Below are 16535 nucleotides of genomic sequence, written 5' to 3'. Positions count from 1 at the left end.
GCGACTGTCAGTTGGACAGGATCTGCTTACGAGGAGGAGCCGATAGCTATCTAGACCGGCAGGTTCGACAGTTGAGGTCGAAGAGCTTTTCTTCAGTGCGTGTTCAATGGAGAGGTCAGCCTCCTGAGGCATCGACCTGGGAGTCCGAGTCTGATATGCGGAGCCGTTATCCTATTATTGTGATTGGTATATTTTGGAGCGTTGGCTCGAACAAGAATGTGATAGTCGAGAAAGAGGTAATTTACAAGAGGATGTGTTGTGATTATTCCCTTGCCGGGGCGTGTAGACTATTATTGTACTCTCCCTTGCCAGGATATTTGGGCTGTTAGTTGTACCCTTGCCGGGTTAAAGTGTTATGTTGTCGAATTCCCCTAATGGGGCCTTCTTTACAAAGTCAGATATTTTGAAATATAATATGGGATCGTGTGGCACGCCGTCCACTTATATATTATGAAATGGGATCGTGTGGCACGCCGACCACTTATGTATTATGAAATGGGATCGTGTGGCACGCCGACCACTTATATATTATGAACTGGGATCGTGTGGCACGCCGACCACCTAGAAATATATATTATGAAATGGGATCGTGTGGCACGCCGACCACTTATATAGATTGTAAGATCGGATGTGGTTTTGTGTTTACTTCTGATAAATTGTGTTCATCTGTATTTCCCCTAAGCATGTCCCCTCCCTGCCTTAGCTGGTATTTTCTGTTGTTATTTCATTATACTTGTTTATACATATATACCTGCACAGGTTGTTTTTGGTAGGTCCTGTCTAGCCTCGTCACTACTTCGCCGGGGTTAGGCCAGGCACTTACCAGCACATGGGGTCGTTTGTGCTGATGCTACACTCTGTGCATTTTTGCACAGGTCCAGGTATTGAGCAGCAGCAGCAGCATTAGCTCGGGAGCGAACCTTCAGTCCAGAGAGACCCGAGGTAGCTTGCAGGCGTCCGCAGGCCCGGCGTCTCCTGTCTATCTTTACATTTGGCTGTCATCTCATTGTACCTGAGATAAGCAGATTATGTTTCTTTCATACTTTGTATGTAGTACTCCTTAGATGTTCGTGAGTATGTGACTCCAGTCCCGGGGTAGAGATATATGTGTTGGAACTCCTGTATTATTGACCATCTATCTACATTTAAGTCTTCCGCTTATGATTTTAATTCCGTCGTCTTTATTTAATGTTGTTAATTGTTAAAAAGGAATAGGCATTTAATGAAATTGCTAATTAAGTTGGCTTGCCTAGCTCTCATTAGTAGGCGCCATCACGACTCCCGAGTGTGGGAAATCCGGGTCGTGACAATAATCATTAGATATTAAGAAAGAAGAGGACATGAAATCACTGAGCCAAGGCAAGTTCAGAGAGAATTCATTCAGTTCTTTCAGCAACTATTAGGGACAGCAGCAGATGAACTACCAGGAATTGATGTCAACATAGCAAGGAATGGCCCTTGTCTAACACTGAATCAGCAGCAGCAACTATTACAAGTAGTAACAACTGAGGAGATCTGTCATATTGTGAAGAATCTGCCTAATGACAAGGCACCAGGTATGGATGGATATCCTGCTGAGTTCTTTAAAGAATATTGGCCAATCATTGGAAAGGAGGTCATAGAAGCAGTACAACAATTTTTTCAAACTGGCAGACTATTGAAAGAAGTTAACTGCACAACTGTTACATTGATTCCAAAGGTGAAAAATCCTAGCTATGTGAAGGAATTTAGGCCTATTGCCTGTTGTTCAACAATATACAAGATTATTGCTAAGATATAGAAAAATAGGCTTAAACTAGTTGTGGATTTATTGGTTGGTCCCTCTCAGTCTGCCTTCATAGAAGGGAGAAATATACTTGACAATGTCATAATGGCTCACAAATTGATTAAAGAGTACTCTCAAAAAGCAGTCTCTCCCAGATGTATGATCAAAGTAGACATCAGAAAAGCTTATGATTCGATTGTATTGAGCTTTTTGAAAGCAATACTGCTTGAATTTGGGATACCATACAAGATGGTAGCACTAATCATGGAATGTGTATCTACAGTCAGCTATACTCTACTGCTAAATGGAGGACTAACTGACAAATTTGCAGCAAGAAAAGGACTAAGGCAGGGGGACCCTATGTCCCCATACTTGTTTGTATTAGCAATGGAGTACCTAAACAGATCTTTGAAGACACTGACTCAGAACCCAGACTTTAACTTTCATCCTAAATGTGCTAGACTGCAAGTCATTCACATCTGCTTTGCAGATGACTTACTGATGTGTTGTAGAGCAGATGAAGTATCAATGAAGTTAATGATAGGAGTTTTTGATCACTTATCCAAGGTCTCAGGTCTACAAGCAAACTTGGAAAAGAATTCTTTATATATAGCAGGTGTGCCTATGGAATTCAAAGACAGAATGTTAGCAGAACTTCAGCTATCAGCAGCAGCATCCCATTCAAGTACTTAGGAGTTCCTTTATCCTCAAGGAAAATTACTATTCATCAGTACATGCCACTAGTTGAGAAGATTGTGGATAGGATAAGAAGCTGGACATCAAAGTTCTTGTCCTATACTGGAAGACTACAACTCATTAAGAGTGTCCTATTTGAAATGTAGACCTACTGGGCTCAAGTATTCCTTATTCCAAAGAAAGTTATCAAACTTGTTAATGGTATATGCAGGAACTATTTGTGGACTGGAAGTCATGAGAATACTCACAGAGCTCCTATAGCATGGGAAACATTATGTAAACCAAAAGCTGCAGGGGGTCTAAACATTATCAACTATGAGAGATAGAACAAAGTTGCTTTGACTAAACTCCTCTGGGCTATAATGGCTAAGAAAGACAAACTTTGGATTAGATGGATACATTGCCACTACATAAAGCAGAATGATATCAATACAATGGAGGTTCCAAAGCAAGCTAGTTGGCTAGTAAGGAAACTATTCACAACAAGAGAATGGTGGGCTAATGACATAACAACTATTGAATCCTTTGTTCAGAATGGGAGATTCAGCATTCAGAAGGCTTATCTTCATGCTACTCCAAGGTACCCCAAAGTCCACTGGAAAGCATTAGTCATGGTAACTGGAATTCTACCAAAACAGCAATTGATTTTATGGATGGCAATACAAAGAAGGATGGCTACAGTTGACAAACTAGCAAAATGGGGAATTCAGGTGACTCATTCTTGTATACTGTATGGAGGTGACATGGAAGAGACACATGATCACTTGTACTTCGAGTGTCCATATTCACAGAGCTTATGGAAAGGAATGCTGGAATGGTTAAGATACCAGAGAAAGGTTGAAAACTGGAAAGTTGAGGTGCAGCTGTTAACTACCAATGTAAACAACAGGAATCCAAGGAAAACTTTGCTAGGAGTGGTGTTTGCAACAGTAGTTTATCACATCTGGATGGAACGAAATGCAAGAAGATTTCAAAACCAGAGTAGAGAGGTCAAAGATAGAGCAAAAGACATTGCCATGCAGGTGCACATAACAGGATAGAAGAAATGTAAATGGACAACTATGTTGAGTACACTAAATGGTTATCCTATTTGTAATTCATAGCAAGTAGGATAGGAAAAAGACCCATGAGTGTTATGGGATCTTATTAAGCAGTCTTGGTTGTATAGGTTTTTTGTTTTATTGGTTTCAGTAATGAGACCTGATACTAGAGTCCAAAGTACAGGTGATGTAAATTGAAAAACTGGTTGAAATAATAAAATTTCTTTCGGCCAAAAAAAAAGAAATCATTTTTCAAATCTCGTAGTGGATAAGTTATTTTCTTTTTCTTTTTAAATATGTAACAACATAATCTCTTGATTTTATTACTTGCATTTTGTTCCGCAATCAATATTAAAGAATACTAAACATGTCACGTTGTGATCTATCTTGTTTGAGCATATTAAATCATATTATTTTAATAAAATTCTTACAAAAACTTTGTTTCACATCTCAAGTCAAATATGTCTTATTCTTCTATATTTTTTTCTCTTTTTGTTCTTTGCTTATTGTAACGATCCGACCGGTCGTTCTGAGCTCTAGCGCGTCGTTTTGCGATTTGAGGCAATGGGCAGCTTCACCTCAGGTATTATGACTTGTTCGATTGTCGGAATTGAAATTCGGGAAGTTCGGAGTTGATTTGAAAAGAGAATTCTCATTTCAGAAGTTTTATGTTGGAAGATTCTGACTAAGGTTGGAGTTTGAGTAAACGACCTCGGAATCGTATTTGAAGGTTCCAACAGGTTTGTATGATTATTTTGGACTTGGGTGTATATTCGGTTCGGGTTTTAGACCCGGGAGCGTTTCGGCACCTATTGTGGAAGTTAGCATTTTGAAAGAATTTTATAAATTTGGATTGAAGTGTATTTCAATATTACCGATGTCCGTTTGGGATTCCGAGTCTGGGAATAGCTCCGTATGGTAACTCTGGTGTTGGGAGCGCGTCCGGAAGTGGATTCGGAGGACCGTAGGTCATTTTGGGGTCATTTGGCAAAAGCTAGAAATTTGAAGGTTTTTGAGGAGTTTGACCGAAAGTGGACTTTTTGATATCGGGGTCGGATTCTGATTCAAGAAGTTGGAGTACGTCCGTAATTTCAAATGTGACTTGTGTGCAAAATTTGAGGTCAATCGGACGTGATTTGATAGGTTTCGGCATCGAATGTGGAAGTTGGAAGTTCTAAAGTTCATTAAGCGTGAATAGGGGTGCGATTCATGATTTTGATATTTTTTTTATGTGATTTGAGGCCTTGAGCAGGTCCATGTTATGTTATCGGACTGGTTTGTGTGATTGGACAGGGTCCGGGGGGCCTCGGGTGTGTTTCGGAGGTGTTAGGGTTGTATTTGATGTTTCGGCGTCGTTTCTTTGGGCATAAAGGGCACTATATTGAGCAAACGATCTTTAATTTGTGATTGAATTGAACCATTAGATTTGCATCGTAATTACGGAGCAATAGCAACAAGAATCGTCGAATTTCGATGTCGTATGAGAGAGTTATGCCTATTTCTGTGTCGGACAAAATTGCTGATTTCTGGTGCGAAGATTTGTTCTTCGCGAACGCTAGAGATTTTCCGCGAACGCGAAGAAGGATTCTTGGGTTGACCAGTCAATGCGCAAAATTGCTCTTCGCGAACGCGAAGGTCTCCCGCGAAGGCGATGAAGAAAAATCATCTGGACAGTATTTGAAATCGAGAATTTTAGTATTTTGCGCATATCTTGAGTTCTAGAGCTCCGTTTGAGGTGATTTTCGCGGCGTTGTTCTCGTCTCAATAGGGGGGTAAATATCTGACCTTTATTTTGATGTTTCTACATGATTATTTCTGTTGATTTCTATTTTGATCCGTGTTTGGATTGTAAAAATTGGGATTTTTTAAGCCCCAAAGTTGAAAAATGGTAAATCCTTGATTTGAGGGTAGATTCATGGACGAAATTGGAAGAATTTCTTGATATAGTCCATATGAGTTATGGGTAATATTTATTTTTAATAATTTTGGAGTACGGGCATGTGGTCCTGAGGGTTGACTTTTCGAGCGGAGTTGGGAGTTGTTACAAATTGATTTATTATGAGTATTAGAGTATATTTTTATTATTTGCACATTGCTTGACTATTTTGGAGCGACGGACACCGGTTTGAGATGTTAGAGCAATATTAGAGCCGGTTATGGAACTTCGGAGCGAGGTAAGTCTTCTTTCTAACCTTGTAAGAGGGAATTAACCCCATATGTGAACTAGATTATTATGTGCTTCTATTTGTGGGGACTACGTACGCACGAGGTGACGAGAGTCCGTACGTAGCTACTAGTTATGCCTATGTCCGGGTAATTTTAGGCTTATATCATGCCTCGTTGATAATGTTATTTATTTATGATTATTGTTTGCCTTGAGAAGGAGTGAGGTTGAGTTTGCTTATTAAATGTTTTGAGAGGAGTTGAAATTGAGGAAGAATTTGGGATCTTAAAAGTTTTCATTCGAACTTCGTATTTTGTAAAGAATGGAAGAATACTAAATAATAACTTAAGAAATCTATGTGTAACCGCGTCGCAAGTATGAACCCGCGAGCAGGATAATTCCTTAAATTTATATTTCACCGCGTCGCAAGTATGATTCGCGAGCAGGGTAATTCCTTAAACTTATATTTGACCACATCGCAAGTATGATCCACGAGCAGGGTAACTCTTACTACTCTTATGGAAATGAGCCGATCGCCTCAGCAGGTTAATAGATGCATCTATGCTTCGCGTCGTTCGACCCTCGGCAATGCACAGTTTACTTTTATGTTTGATTGGGTCGTACGCCTTGGCATTTCCTATATATATTATCCTCATGGAATCGTGCGTAATATTTGGCAAGAAGCCAGTGTATTTGAGAGGTTTTCCCGGATTTGAATTATGACAACCTCTTTGATGAAATCCACTATATCTATATATATGCTCCTGTTACGGAGGGAACTTGCTAGTTGAGAGCTTGAGTAAATTGTAAAGGGGGGAATTGTACCACATATTTTATACTTGTTTGTTTCATATTTTTACTCTGTTTTATTTTAATTCACTTCTTTACTGTACCTGATATTATTGAACCACTAGTAAGTGTCGAAGTCGACCCCTCGTCACTACTTCTTCGAGATTAGACTGGATACTTACTGGGTACGTGTTATTTTTGTACTCATACTACACTTGCTGTACATTTTGTTGTACAAGCACATGTATGTCTAGTGGCCTTGTAGGCACAACGGCGTGATTGATATGGGGACTTAGGTGAGCTGCATCTTATGAGACGATCCGCAGCTAGCAGAGTCTCCTTCAGCGTACTTGTATTTTTCTTTTCTGTCCAAATTTATATTCAGGACAGTTATTGTATTTTATTTTAATTCCTAGTAAATGCTCATGCACTTGTGACACCGGGTTCTGGGATGATGATGATGGGATATTCAGTATTGAAATTGAAAAATATTATTATTATTATTCTGTAAAGTTCATCTTTTACTAGTTAAGTTGAAGAAAATTTATGATCTCAAAAATATAAAAATAAAAATTTAATTAACTATTTAGTGTTATCTACCCTGACAGTGGTGTCCGGCGACATCACGACCTTTTAATAGATTTTGTGTCGTGACACTTATAGTTATTGTATTACTCATTACTTAATATTGTCATACTATCATGTAAATTTTTTATTAGTTTACCAACTTATTTAATGTCTTGATTATTTTCTTTTTAATAATCATTGATAGCTATAATTTTTTATTCTTGAAATTTAATGTATTTTTACACTTTATCATCTTACTCGGGACTCTTTACCATTTAAATGTATCAATAATATTATATTATCTAGCTATTTAATTAATTTATTTAAACTAATTCAAAGTATATGTTCAATTCAAAACTTATATTTAAAGTCTAATATATAGTATTATTGTCACGACCTAAATTTCATTATAGGCCGTGATGGTGTCCAGCACCATTGTTAGGTAAGCCAACACTGATCAACTAGTAATTCCCGTTTTAAATAAATTAGTAAGTAGTGACTTTTCCTGTTTGTTAAGAAAATCTTGAAGGTTACAATTTTTAACATAAATAAGTGGAAGCAACGATTACAAATCGATGTCATGTAAGCAAAACCAAAGTCATAAGTTTACTAGTGTGTGTGCCAAGACCTGGTGTCACAAGTATGTGGGCAATCTAGTAGAATATACAAAACGAATGCTAGCCTACTGTTTGAAAGGAAATAGACAAAAAAAAAAAGCATAAGAGAGACTCCAGCTGCTGTGGAACGGCTCAAAAGGGCAGCTCACTGGGAAGTCTCGAGCTAGGAAATCAATCTACGTGCCGGACTGGTGGCCAGATGCACCTGCCTCAAATCCTGTACAATCAAGTACATAAGTGTAGCGTGAGTACATAAAAATATGTACCCAGTAAGTGTCACACCTCCTTTTCTTACTTACACCCCCGGAAGGGGTATAATAAAGGGAGTTTTTCCAATTAAAGGACAGTCGAAACGGGATTATTATTTAAAAGATTCAGAGTCGCCACTTGGGAGATTTATGGTGTCCCAAGTCACCGGTTTAAAATCCCGAATCGAGGAAAAGAATGACTCTGTTTAACAGTCCGCGAACCAAAAATCTGGGTAAGGAATTCTGTTAACCCGGGAGAAGGTGTTAGGCATTCCCGAGTTCCGTGGTTCTAACACGATCGCTCAACTGTTATATTTGGCCTGTTATCTGATTTTAAACAATTATGAACCTATGTGCAAATTTTAGTTTTTAACCGCTTTTATTCATATTTTTAATGAGAATTGCAACGTCGTTAAAACACGTCTCGAACCACGTCACATAAATACACCCGTGATTTTTGACATATTATAACTTCGTTGGGATTTGGATTTGGGTCACATAAATGTGCACCCGAGTTTAGGAAGGTAATATTATTAAACTAAAGCGCCTAAAGCAATTACGCGTTTGCAATTTGCGAGGGCCATGGAATTTACTAAATGGCACACCTCGAATTCTAAGGACAAAACAAGATTAATCAAATGAGGGCCGTGCAATTGTCATTTTATTTGACGTGGCACACCTTGAACTATCCTAAAGGACGCTACTCAACTAAGATAAACTACGAATGTTCATCAATTATTTCTAACTAAGGATATTCATATCCATAGGCTAACTATAAGGAAAACAAAAAAACTAAAAGAATAAAATATGAAGATAACTTTAAAGGAAAGGAATCCACAGGGATATCATGGTTTTATTCACTTTTAAAATGAAGACAACAAGCAAAATAATCACATGGGCATACAACTTACGCAGCAAGAATGAACGAACCAAAAACCTTTCTCATTTCCTTTCTTCTGTCATCAAAATTATTATTCCAAATCTTCATAAACACAAGGCAACAATAGCACTGAAATTTGAAGACTACGAAAGTGATTAAATAGAACAGAAAGATCACACATATCTACTTAAGCGTACGTTTGGAAATAACTTAATAAAAGGGTATGAAAATCAGTAGAAATCAGTTTCGAAATGTAACCAAACACAATTACTAAAGCAAGGTGATAACAAATACATAGTAGATTTCAAGCTAGAAAACACAGTATGAAACAACATGGAAACGGACCTCGATAGCTAAGCTCTTTGAACCTGAAAATATCTAGGACTGAAAACCCTTGGATGAACGATGGAACAGGGATCTCGGATAGCTGCCTCAGGCTGCCTCGAAGCTCGCCGGGAAGTTAAGAAAAATAGCCGGATCTGAACGTCCGGCGAGAGTCAGAAACACACACACACGCCGCTATTTCCGCCACGACGAACTGCAGTTTGAGCTACTATTTTTATATTTTCGGGCTGGTTTTACAGCTGATTGTGGTGGTGTGGGATCGTGTCTATGGCTGCTGAAGAACTAATCTCTTCAGTCTTCATGAAGGAGACGATTGTTCCAGGTTCAACGGGGAGGGAGGTTGCTAGAATTGGTTGTTCTCTATTGAAATTGGAATTGAAAATCAAGTAACAGGGGTCTGTGGATTCGGCCTCGTTGCAAAAGAAGGGAGCTCGTTTTTTAGTGTTCTGCGGCGCTTCTTTTCTCCGGACGTTAGTTTGATCTCCCCCTTCAGATTTTTTTAAGTATTATTTATAGGTAAAGTCTAGGTCTAGGTGTAATTTTGTGTATTTGTCAATTACTCCCTAGGTCCTTTTGTGTTAAGTCCTTAGAGTCTTTTTATTTTTACTTTTTTATCCCAAAGAAGAGTCTAGAAGGGTCTAGACTACACAATGAATGTTTTTTTTTTTAAATAAGATAGAAATACTACACAATGCCGAAGCTAATCTTAATTAATTAAACTAGACATGAAACTATTTTTGTGTTTTCGAAATTATATAAAGATAAAAACGAGGTACGATTTTTGTATTTTTTCAAAATTTATGAAAAATACATAAACTAAAATATTTTTTGTAATTTTCATTTTTCTTGTACTAAAATAAAGTAAAAGCGTCAAAATTAATTGAAATAGCGCTATTAGGCATAAATTAAATATTTACATGCTAAAATATGAAAAATCTTGGAGAGGGTCAAAAATTACATGTCTACAACTGCCCCTCTTTGACTGGAAACACGAAGAGTTTTCAGACAAAGAACGGCTAGACAGGTTTCTTGACCCGACCCTTATTTGGAGGAAGCGAAACTGAAAGAAAAGGAGAATGTGACTGAGCCCTGGTATCTGAGCTGCCTACATATCCTTGGCTATAAAGGAATCAGGCCACGTGTATTTCAGAGGTGAGTGAGATGATGGAGTATGCCGAGGTGGAGAGCCAGTCGAGGTGCCGTTCCGCCGAGGTTCCGGTCCGCTGTCCTGTTATTAAAACTCAAAACATGAAAAAGACTAGCTAAGCCTGTCAACTACAAGTTATAAGATTCCTATCTATAAGTCTTCTGAAGCTTGATCTTGAGTCTTGAATGGTTCTTCATGCAGACTTTGGATCTGAACCTTGATGCTTGCTAGTTGCAGGTGCTAATTCATTCTTCCTCAGCTTTTCGGACCAATCCCGGACACCACACCAAGCTTGTGACTCCAATCATGTCTCAAGCAATTCACATTTTTCTCTACTTCTGCATTTGGATTTACTTTTGCCTTCTTTTGTTTCTCCTCTTCTTTTATTATTTTGGATTGTGACAACCTTTCGCTGGTCGTCTCGGACTGTTGACTCGCATTCTTTCCGCAAGCCTCCTTTGTTGCTGAATTGAACTGTGATCTGAGATGTTTTGCCCTTTCTCCGAGTGATGCCTGACCGCTGAACTTGAATGTATTCCTCTGTTCTTCAGGCGGGCTCCTGACTGCTGAAAATTGAAATGTATGCCTCTGTTCTCCAGGCGGGCTCCTGACTGCTGAAACGTGAAATATATCTCTGTTCTCCAGGCGGGCTCCTGACTGCTAAAAATTGAAATATATGCCTATGTTCTCCAGGCGGGCTCCTAATTGCTAAGACTTGAAATATATGCCTCTGTTCTCGGGCTCCTGATTGCTAAGACTTGAAATATATGCCTCTATTCTCCAGGCGGGCTCCCGATTGCTAAAACTTGAAATAAATGTCTCTTGTTCTCCAGGTGGGCGCCTGATTGCTGAAACTTGAAATGTATTCTTCTCCAGGTGGGCGCCTGATTGCTGACACTTGAAATGTATTCCCTTGTTCTCCAGGTGGGCTCCTGATTTCAACAAAATATACAAACAAGGAAAATTTCCTGCCCCAGTTTGGTAGCTGGGCACATATGTGAGTGTTAAACTGAATCGTATTGCCAAATGTTACTAAAAATTTGAAAGCTAGGTCCTATTATCCAGGTAGGTCCTGACAACTCTTAGCAAAACAACAATTTTACATCTAAGCTATGTCTTTTAAAGGTATGACTTCCACTATATCTTGTTATCTAAGCAGACCTTAAACTACGTCCCATTATCCAGGAGGGTCCTGAAAACTTCTAATTTAATCCTATCTTAAACATGCAAACTTTAAAACCAACTTATATTCCTTTGGGGTACATTTATGCTAAATTATGCTACTCATGATTGTTTTGAAATTTAAACTAAATCCCATTTTTCGGGAGGGTTCTGAAAGTTTATAGTCGAACCTGTCTGGTGCCTGCCTTTCCTTGAGGTGGGTTTCTCCGAAACGAACGAAATTTCTGCCCCTGTTTCAATCAAAGAAAAATCTTGTCAGTTTAAAATGTGGTGGTTGGTTTGTGGCCTTGACTTTGAGAGCGATTGCTCCTTCGCTTCCCATGATGACTGACTTCCACTCGAGGACCTTGCTTGTTTATGGACTAACCCTTTTCTCTGCCGTCCCCATCAAATAAAATTCCTTTTCTCCGTTCGGACCCAATATCTTCTATTTGTTGCGTTGCATGAACTGGTGCCTCCCCAACCTTTGTGTCTCATATGAACCCCAAAGCACGTCTATTGCCCCCCCACTCCGTGTATATAATGTTCTTTCTTGACTTAACCATTGACCTTGGCCCTAGGGTCTATTGCTCCTTCACTTGTCATGATAACTAATTTCCATTCGAAGCCCCTGCTTGTTCCTGGACTAACCACTTCCTTTGTAGACCTTAAATCAGAAAATACCTCTTCTCGTTCAGACCCAGCACCCTCTACTTGTTGCATTGCTCCTGAACTGATATTTGCCAACCTTTGTGTCTCACATAAACCCCAAAGCACGACACTTGTCACCCCNCGCTCCAATAATATACCAATCACATTTCTTCCTCAACCATTCACATTATATGAAACTTATCAATTAAACAAGGAAGATGTATCACAAAAAAATCCGAATCAAACACAATTAGGACTCACGGTCATGCTAGACTCCGGTGCATAGATAACCGTCACCATGCCTATACACCGTACTACACATTTAGCAGATAGCAAATAACATCCTAGTCCTATTCCCTCAAGCCAAAGTTAGAACAAACACTTACCTCGGTCCAAAGAATAGCAATCAATCCTCAAATACCGCCTTTCCTCTACAATCTGACTCCGAAACAATGATATCTAGGCATAATTAATTCAATAGAAGGCTCAATGGCAACATCCCATAGCCTAGATATGAATTTCCTAGCATTCTTCCAAAAATACCAAAATTCGACACCAGGCCCACATGGTCCAAACACGAGGCTCGGACCAAAACCTAGTAACCCATAACCCCACGAGTCCAAATATATAATTTGTTTTAAGATTCGACCCCAAATTGAGGATGAATCACCCAAAATTCTCAAAACCCTAACTCTACCCAAAACCCCTAATTTCTACTTTGATTTCATGATTTAGGCTTAGAAATTTGATAATTAATGAAGGAAAAGTGAAGGAAATGAGTGGAGAATTACTTACCCAAGTGGTCTTGAAGAGTGGGAGCTTTAATGACTTCCTAAAGCTTGGGGGAGATGGCAAATCTACGCGTTCGCAAACGGTGAAATGCGAACGCGAAGAAGGAATTACTGGGGCCCTGAATTTGGCTTACGCGTTCGCGATGATCAAGACGCGAACACGAAGGAGGAAAACACAGAGGTACGCGAACGCGAGGGGAAGAGTGCGAACGCGAAGAAGAAAATCCCTGTGCACAAATACCAGATTTTCTGCAACTTTTTTTCTAAGTTCAAAACACCCCGAACCACCTCCGAATCACTCCCGAGCAGTCGAGGCTCCTAACCAAACACACACACTAACTAAACAACCTCATACGAACTTAATCGAGCGATCAAATTGCCATAACAACATCAAAATCAATGAATCAAACCCCAAAATCATCATTTTTCATTCTAACTTCATAAACTTCAAATTTTAGATATTTAGGTCCGAAACACGTCAAACGACGTCCGATTTCGACCAAACTTTACAGAAAGCGCTTAACACATATTTAAGACTTGTTCCGAGTGTCGGAACCAACATACGAGCCCGATACCTCAGTCTTTTAATCAATTTTCATTTCCATTTTCCTTAAAAATTTCAGAAAAACAATTTCACAGAAAAATTCTTTTCTCGGGTTCTAGACCTCGGATTTCGACTCTGGGCACATGCCCGAGTCCCATATTTTTCTACGGACCCTCCGGGACCGTCAAATCACGGGTCCGGGTCCAGTTACCAAAAATGTTGACCGAAGTCAACTTTAATCATATTAATATCAAAATTCTTCAAATTTTTCACAGAATTCACATGTTTCAACATAAAAGCTTTCCGGCTACGCGCCCGGACTGCGCACACAAATCGAGGCAACTAAAAGTGAGGTTTTTAAGGCCTCAGAAGCACGGAAAAAGAGAGAAATCCGATGATGACCCTTTGGGTCGTCACATTCTCCACCTCTAAAATAACCGTTCGTCCTCGAACGGNGATTCCGAAAGAGGGGCGTGCAAGAAAATAACCGAGGCTCAAAGGGGTAACAAAGGATAAAGTGTTTGGATAGCAGAACAAAATGCCTTCGTCATTCCAATCTCCGAAACATGCCAAGTACAAACTACACAATTAAACAAACTGAGAAAAACATACGTAACATCTTTTGATTGCACCAGAATTAATAACCATATCCACACATTTGCCTTCTACATTTGTCAATTACCCAGCACCATTGGACAACAACCACGATACCACGAACGGCCCCTGTAAACTTGGGGCAAACTTGCCTTTGGCTTCAAACCGATGCGGCATGATGCATTTCAACAGTATTTCTTCATGTTCTATCTGCCCCAGATTCACACAATTTGGGCTCGAAGTGATCTCGGAATGCCCTTACCTATTTCCCTCAAATATCCCTATCATCTCCAACATTGTTTTATTGCTTCATTACTAAATCGACTTTTAAAACAAGGCTGAGAATTATGCGTGCATGTCATGTCACTAGAACCAGCACGAAAAGAACTATAAGAGGAGAAGAAAACTAAACCAGATGACTATAAATAATCAAAGAATTGCATTAGACTGACGGCGAAAGAATTTGTACAACAAAACAAGCACAATAAACTGAGGTACAACCCTTAGAACAAACCTAGACAACACTAAATGAGATGCTACGACCAAAGGAACTAGACAAAATAAAAGGATAGAAGGGTTTGAATCACAAGACAATATCCGGATTACAACCCTGAAAATAACCTGGCCAACAGAAATGACAACAAAATAAACCACCAAGACTCCTCTCTAGCTAGCCAAGAGATGGAGCGTCTTTCCAATCACCAAACTCGACATCTTAGCCACTGGATTGCACATCAAAATTGCTGGGACCTTCACCAATTTCAATATCATTGACTTCATTCAACAAGTTTCCGAGAGGATTCTCATACTCCCTGTCACCATGGATCTTCCCCACAAAATGTGCATCATCATGTGCAGGTAAAGGATTCTGTGCAATGTTCTGGGTGGCACTGTCCTGGACCACAATTATCCCTTCCTGAATCATTCTTTCTATCTCTTTTTTCAAATCCCGGCAACTTTCGACATCGTGCCCCTGGGCATTGGAATGGTATTCACACCTTTTAGAAGGGTCAAAGCTTCTTGCACGCTTGTCCACATGATTCGGAGGAATAGGTGCAATCAGGTTATAATGTTTTAATCTCTCAAACAAACTTGCACAGGTTCCTCCTATTGGTGTAAAATTATTTTTCAGCCTTGTTTCCCTTCTACACCCTTGGCTTGAATGTGGGTTATAGGGTACTTGGAAATTTTGTGGAGGCTGGTGGGGACTCTACGGGGCTCGTGCTCGCCTTTTGGAGTGATTCAGTGGTTGGACAGATGGTCGGACATTGTTCGGAGGATAATGCTGAGGTGGATTATGTGGGGTTCAGAGATGTTCACGGGGTCGGTGTCGGGGCTGGGAGTGTTGATCAGGAAAACTCATCGGATCATCTTTTCTGCTTCCCCGTCCCCCACCCAAGCTTGCTGGGATATTTGGAATGTCTTTTGACCAACTCATGATCTTACCTGACTTGATTCCCTCTTCTACTAACTCCCCTATTCTTAACACCTCATCGAAAGGCTTTCCCAAAGCCGGGATCAAATGACTGAACTAGGTGGGTCCTTGGGCCCGTAGGAAAAGCTCGACCATTTCTTCTTCACCAATTGGGGTACTGACTCGAGCAGCGTGCTCCCTCCATCTGAGCCAAACTCCCTAAAGCTTTCCTCCGGCTTCTTTTCCAGCGGGGAGCGATCTGGGGTAACATTTGATTTGCATTGGAAGTATCGGACAAAGTCTTGAGCCATGTCACCCAATGTAAGCCACTTATCGACATTTTGACGGCCATGCCAGTCCAAAGCTTCCCCAGTTAGGCTTTCACTAAAATATGCCATCATCAGGTCATCTTTCTCTCCAACACTTCTCACTTCATTGCAATAAACCTTCAGGTGGGCTACCGGATCCCCAGACCCATCATACAAGCTGAATTTTGGTACTTTAAACCCCATGGGTAGGCGAATGTCAGGAGACACGGATGTTTCTTTGTAATCCACGATACCCTGATCCCTCATTCCTTGCTTGTCCCTTAAGGACTGTTCTACGCTTTTCTGCTTCCTGGGTACCCCATCTGACCCTTCTCTTCCTGTGAATTCTCCATTTTCAACATGAGGCTCCTCCCGAGGGCCTTGCTTGTGCGAGTTGGGAACCTTGTGAGCAACCTCGGAGGGGTAATATTGGGCGTTATGAGCTTTGGGCGGGTGTTCATTGTCGAGAACAGTGGATGTGACCGGAGGGCATTTTTGGGAAAAGATAGTTGGACGACGAGTGATGGAGCTACTAGGGCGGCTGGAAAAGCTGTGATAAGCGGGGAATATGGAGAGCGTGGAGGATCGCCTGGCTTTGTGTCTGGAGTTTGGGTAAGGACAGCGTCTAGGAAGCTGGGTGGTGGCGGGGGTGGTGCCTTCCCAGTCATCCAGGCCTGATACATGTTTGCCATGTGCCGTCTTAACATCCGTACCTCTTCAACCAACCCATTATCCCATTCAACCAACTGCTTTCGGGCCCCGGTATCAACCAACCCAGTTCTGTTGTTGTCTGCCATTGCCTTTTGTCGTTGTA

This window comes from Nicotiana attenuata, chromosome 11, assembly GCF_001879085.1.
Source record: "Nicotiana attenuata strain UT chromosome 11, NIATTr2, whole genome shotgun sequence".
Taxonomy (NCBI): Eukaryota; Viridiplantae; Streptophyta; class Magnoliopsida; order Solanales; family Solanaceae; genus Nicotiana; species Nicotiana attenuata.
Note: the sequence above shows the minus strand (reverse complement) of the source record.